The following is a 6,995-nucleotide window of genomic DNA, read 5'->3' as shown; positions in this document are numbered from 1 at the left end:
ATAATAAATATTCCTTCTATGAGCTCCCTGGACTGATGAGAGATTAAAATATGTTCAATCATAATATTAGTTTAATTATTATACTTAACTGTTATATCTGTCTCTTGGATATATTTTAAATGCATTTAATTAGCCAATAATCAAAAGCTAATTGATCGCAGATGTCGAAAGGGCTTTCAGCCCTAATTCCATGATGGTAACCAGTGCCAATAAAACCATTTGGGGAATTTCTGTTTTCATTAAAAAAAGGAGATGGAGTTCCAAATATAGGAATTACCCCAAATATAGCATAGCCTACATAAGAAGCTTCCTCGATGTGTTTGACATCTATAGGCACATCCTGAAACAGTCTTTACCAGAGTCTTCAACATTGGTTTTGTTTTATTAGTGTTTGTTACATGGAAATGTATTTAAAAGCATGGACAGATAGATAATCACATAGAAAGTGTATTTGTAATAGATATAAATATTCCTTTTATCTTTAGACCCCCTATCTTAAGAGTGTTTCTCTAACTTTTTCCCTTATTGCCTCCAGGTAGCCTTGCAGGCATTTTTTCCCCTCCAGTGAGGGGGAAAAAATAATCATTTTGACCCTCCAGTGAAATTTTATTGCCACGGTTATACTGTGTATCTCTTTATGTGTATGTCTGTGCTTTCTATATGACGAAGAACCAACTTTCACCTGATACGTCCCTGTTGAGAATGCAGGGCCTTAAGATGATTCACACAATAAATAAATCAAGATGATTCATACAGTAAATCGAATCAGTCTTCAGAATGAAGCTGATGGCAAATGCACTCAATGTGAGAAATGAACCCATTTCTCAGAAGGCATACCCGACACAAAGACAAACAGAGCTGGAAGGGCCTGGCTTGAGACCACGCTGTGGCCATTCTCGGAGCTCAAGGAGTCAAACCTAGGAGCTAGGTATGAGGAGGTATGTCTACTGAGAAACTATTTTCAGGAGAAGCCCAGGAATCTTCTGAGATGGAATTCACCCTACAGGGAAAGAGCACAAGATCGAGTCAAAGACATTGAACGAGGGGGAGAGGGGACATCTAAGCCCAGCATGGGGTCTGTTCCATGGATGAGCCCTCGTCCCAGCAGACTCATCCTGAATCCTAAGGTGAAGGTGCTACAAGGGCAACAACAAGCTCAAATTTTCTGCATGCCTTCCTGCCGTTGTTCCCAGGGCTCGCAGAAGCAAGGCTCCAAGGCACTGCGCCTGTGCAACCAGTAGGGGGCCTCCCAGCACTGCTGCACGGAGGCAAATGTGCCTTGGAACTGCTGTCCTCAGGCCAGTCTCAACTACCTGAGCCCTGTGGCCCGGGAGCCACGGATCACACCCACATGACGATGGACGTTGGTATCGTCTGTCCTGGCATCCCAAGAGCGCCACATTCGAGGCTCTTCAGGAGGGAGGCTGAGCCTGCGTTTTTGAGCTCACACGTTGAAGTTCATTTGACCCAGGTTTGAGTTCGGTCTCTTCCATCATCTAGCTGTGTGGTTGCAGGCACATCACTCCCCTTTCTAAGCTTCCCACTTTCGCCTCTGTAAAATGGGGTGATGACAGCACCAGGGAGATCCAATTAGACGGTGCATGCAAAGGGCCCTTTGCACAACCCAGCACAAGGTAAGCGCTCGATAAACGTTAGCTGTTTTCAGCCCTCGACCATGATCATTCCACCCAGTATTGCAGGCACATGAAATTGAGGGAAATTTCTCAGGTATGTATGCTCCTGTACCTCTGTACAGCTTTCCTGTCTGGAGTGTTTTTTAATGACACTTATCTGTCTGGAAAATGCAGAGCCATCCAACTCCCAGGTCATGTCTGAGAAGGCGATTCCAGAAGAATCAGGGAAGCTCTCTGCTTAGAGCTCTGATCACACTGTAGGTTAATGCCCTCTCTTCCTCCCCTCTCCCACTGGACTGTGAGCCCTTTGACAGAGAAAGCTGACCTCACTTCCATATCTCGGGAGGCCTAACACCGAGTCTGGACCAAGAAATGATGCGTGGGTACGTGGCCTATTAATTATATTTCTAGAGCAATATCGAAATGCAGGTGGTCCCGCCTTTCAGAGCCCACCCTTGGCTTCTCTCTGAAGCTTTATAAAGCCTCAATCCCTGGATTTTCTACTCACTAGAGGTCCTCGAGCCCAAGCCAGCAGGTTTCTCTTCTTTCAGCCCAGGATGATGGGCAGGTGCTGCAGGATATTGTGTGAATGTTAGTGTCTTACGATAAACTGGTTGTAAACACTGTATCTGATATCTCAAACACTTATTAAGTCCCTACTGTATGCCAGACGCTGCCCTTTCAGAACCTAGTTCAGAGTACTGCGGCTCAGAGAGATTAAGCCACTTCTCCAAGGTCACTCCGCCTCCGAACTGGGATCCACATCCATGCCTTCTGACTCCTAGTCCCTTGCTTTTGTTGTATCACGTTGTCTGTCTCTGACACTGAAGCCAACTTGAGAGTTGAGGAATGGGTGATGGTGGGAGGAAGGCCTGTGAGGGGAGGATGGAGATGCGTTGTGCTCACAGGATTGCTGCAACAAGTTCCTTTCTACACACCTGGAGGGTTGCCACCCTGTCCACAGGTGAGGGGCCTTGAGACCTCCTGCAACCTCTGCTCACCTGTCTGCTCATCCTTCCCAATTCCAGTGCTACACACACACACACACACACACACACACACACACTTGCTCACATAGATACACACGAGCACACATACATACACAGTTCAGGTAAAATTAAGAAAAGAGTATACTTTTGAGCAAACATCAGTCCACCAACTAGATTTAAGCTGAACCCACTTCCTAGCACAGGTCAGAAGGGACCTGCTCAACGAAGAGATCAGGTCTGTGACAAACAAGGAACTCTTGCATGTCAGGCCGGTCCTGAGAACGAGAGGCTGCTTGGAAACAGTTGGCTCCCTGAAGTAGATCAAAGATCTTGCCTTGTCTCTCGTAATGTATTTAATCAACCTGGGCAGGGTAACTGTCCCCACACAGGGGTCCCCTTCAAAGCAGCCTGGCTCACACCACATGCCTCTGGGAACTTCCACTTTCTCTACAGGCTGCAGGTGGGCTTCTGAGAAGACCTGGGATGGAGAATAGACTGGCTGAGGCCCAGATCCTGACTCCACTCCTCCCCAGCTGTGTGACCTTGGGCAGGTTACTTTACCTCCCTGAGCCAGGTTTCTCCTCTCCAGAACGAGGATCTTAACTGCAGCCGCTGCTTGTAGTTATTCTGAGGGTGGCATGAGATTCTATATGTGCAGTGGCATAGCACTGAGCATGGCACACAGCAAGGGCTGTGGAATAACGTGGAAACCAGCACGGGGACACGGCGAGCACCGTCTGGACTTGCCCACTGACCTGCACCTGTAGCCGAAGAAGGCCTCGGGCCCCCCTGCCCTGTGTGACCTTCCCAGCCAGCCCTGGACGTCACGGCCTCCCAGGCCCCGGCTAAGCTCCCCGAGCAGCTGGTTTCTCCTCTGCTCCCCCAAGTCCCCCACTTGGTCCTGCGGGATCAACACCAGACTCGGGGAGAACCGGGGAGGAAGGACGGCAGCGGAGCCACCCGGGACAAGGGCCACCGGGGAAGCTGCCTGCCCTCGAGGCAGGGGCGGGAGCACGCGGCCCCGGGCCCAGAGCCAGGCCCGCAGCGCGGGGAGATCCCCCGACCCCAGCCTGTGACCCACGACCCCAGCCAGGCATCCACCCTGGGCTGGGCAGAGCTGGCTTCTCTTTCAATTGCAGAAAAATAGACATAAACATTGACCCCGTTAGCCATTTGTCGGGTGCAGCCCAGCGGCACTAGGGACGTTACACCGCTGTGCTGCCCTCACCACCCTCCACCCCCAGGACCCTTTGCATCTTGTCAAATTGAAAGTGGCCCCGTGGAACGTGATCTTCCCCAGTGGTCCCAGCGGCTGGCAGCCCCCCTCTACCTCCGTCTCTAAGGGTCGACTATGCTAAGTACCTGGTCTCAGCGGAATCGTACAGTGTGTGTCCCTTTGTGACCGCGTTTGTCACTAGCAGTGTCAGCCAGGCTCACCCATGTTGTAGTGCACGTGGATTTCCGTCCTGTGTGAGGTGACTGGGTCTCTATCCTATGTCCAGGCCACATTTTGTTTATCTGGTCGCCCATCAGTGGCCACTTGGTTTGCTTCCTCCTTTTGGCTCTTGGGAGTAACACTGCTGTGAGCACCGGGGTGCAAATACCTGTGAAGACCCCTGCTTTCCATCCTTTGGGGGTGTATGCCCAGAAGTAGAATTGCTGGATCGAGTGATAATTGTATGTCTAATTTTTTTTTTTCAGGAACCACCATACTGTTTTCTGATGTTACTTCTTCTTCTTCTTTTTTTTTTTTTTTTCCTAATTAGACATTGTTCCCTTTTCTACTGCTATTTCTCTGTGCCTCCTCCCCACCCCTGCTGGGCTTTGGGGCAGCGTCTCTCCAGAGGCATAGGTTCCTATTTGCTGCTTTGACCCATCCCCTTCGATTTCAAGGACTCTGCTCTCCAAACTTCTGGGTCTTTCCCACCCTTGGAATGCCTCGCCCACCTCACGCAGATGAGCCCCCAGAACCCATCCCAGATTTCTGTGGAGGCTAACAGCTCAGCACCTTCGGGTTGTCATGGACACAGATGGGAGGACGTGTTGCTGAGATCTATTATACAAAACGAGGGCCCAGTAAGTGCAGTTCCCAGAAACCAGCCATTGAGTTTTTCTCATTTGGAAAATGATGGACAAGAACTTTGGAACTTCCCAAAAGAATAAGAAAAACTGAATTGAAAGTAAGTAACCTTAATCTACATTTTGAGATAAAATAAGTTTATTTATATTTGTTCTGTGTTCAAAGTGATAATTCTTTAACTCAACTTGGATTTTCAAATGCCTTGTCCCATCCCATGGGCAGCATCCACACTACCAGAATGTGCCTACACCTTTGGGAGAATTATTAAAAATTAAAAATTGACATAAGCTCCATGTCCAGTAGACTCAGCTTGAATCCCACCAAAACAGACGGAAGCAAATCAGGAGAAATGCACTTGAAGAAGCTCGCAACTGTGGTAAAGAACACATATTTCTTAACAAACGTCACAAAATAGTGGCCTGGGACATGGAGCGTGTGTTTGGGGACTTGGTGAGAAATGCTGGCACTGTTTTATTACCAGCAGTAAGTATCAAAGCCTGGCAGTATTTCCTCCTGGAACAATTATTTGCTGATTTGGGATTTTTAGGAGACGATTAAGCAAGAGCAACAGAAGATGATGTCTGCAGGACCCTCACAGGGTAAGTGGTGTGACAAGATCTTCCAAGATGGGAGAAATGAGGGGTTAAGGACAGTCCCTAGAGCTTATGTGAAAGGGGACAACACCCCCAGCAGGCCCTCCACGACTGTGACTCTACACAGAGACTGGGTTGCTGTCTTTAATGAAACTTTGTCAGTCACGGAGTCAAGAAGCACGTATTGGGCATTTGCTCTGTGCCAGGCACTGAGGTCATAATAATGACCCAGCTAACATGGTTATTAAGTGCAAGGGCCTGTGCCAACTGCTTACATACACCACTCCATTAATTCTCAGGATGACGCTAGTTGGTTACCATAGTCCCCACCTTACAGATGAGGTCTCTGAAGCCTGGGGAGTCTAACTAATTTGCTCAAGGTCACAGGGATAGTGGCAGAGAAGGGATTTTAATCCAGGTACCTGACTGGAGAGCCCATGTCCTTAAGCACTTTGCTAAAATGGGGACAACCACTAGGGATTATTAAGAATACAAATTCAGGGCAGCCCGGGTGGCTTAGCAGTTTAGTGCCACCTTCAGCCCAGGGCATGATCCTGGAGACCCAAGATCAAGTCTCATGTCGGGCTCCTGGCATGGAGCCTGCTTCTCCTTCTGCCTGTGTCTCTGCCTTTCTCTCTCTCTCTCTCTCTGTCTCTCTCTCACTCTCTCTCTGTCTCTCATGGATAAATAAATAAAATCTTTAAAAAAAAAAGAATACAAATTTAATACAGTATGATTGCTCCCCATTCCCGCCTGCCCCCACCAGGGAGCGCAGAGTCCCATCAGGACGAATCAGGCAATGATATTTCAATACTCTCTGCTAAGAGCTAATGTGGTATGCTGTTCCAGATACACTGATGACATCAAAAACACAAGTAACAAAAGAAAAAAAATGGTCTTGGGAGCTCCTGGGAGGGGCCTACCTTGCCTGAGAAGTTACCACCTTCTGGGACAGAAAGTGGAAGTAGACACACCATGGAGGAGAGCAGAGAGATGCAAAGTCTCCAGGAGCAGAGTGGGTCCCTGACCCCAAGGCACAGCTGGAGCTCACTACAACATGCTGCCAGATCTAAAGCAGTAGTTCTCTAGGGGATGAATTTGTGCTCCCCTCCCTCCACCCAGAGGACAATGTCCAGAGACATGTCCGACTATAACAACTCAGGGGGGTGGAGTGCTACTGGCATCTAGTGACAGTGCACAAGACAGTCTCCAAATAACAAAGAATTATCTGGCCCAAAATGTCAATAGTGCCAAGAAGTTCAGAAACCCTGGCGTGAAGCAAGTAAACATTGATCAGCAGGGGAATGGTCAACCATAGATAAGCTTAGGAAAGGGGAATTCTAGAAGCCAGCTTCAGCAGAGACCATCTGTGATAGTCAAATTGTGTTCCCCCAAGAAGATAGATTGAAATCCTAACCCCCAATACCTCAGAATATGATGTCATTTGGAAACTGAGTGGTTGCCGATGTACTTAGTTCAGGTGAAGTCATAGTGGAGTAGGATGGGCCCCAGGCCAACATGGCAGGCTTCCCTATAAAGCGAACACCAATGGAAGAGGCATGCACAGAAAAAAACCACTGCCACGTGAAGATGAAGGCAGCTCTCAGTGAAGCCATCCAAAGATGGGCAGCAAACTACTGGAAGGTAGAGAAGAGGCGTGGAACAAGATTCTCACACCCTCAGAAAGAACCAAGGCCGC

This window comes from Canis lupus, chromosome 21 (genome assembly GCF_003254725.2).
Source record: "Canis lupus dingo isolate Sandy chromosome 21, ASM325472v2, whole genome shotgun sequence".
Lineage (NCBI taxonomy): Eukaryota > Metazoa > Chordata > Mammalia > Carnivora > Canidae > Canis > Canis lupus.
Note: the sequence above shows the minus strand (reverse complement) of the source record.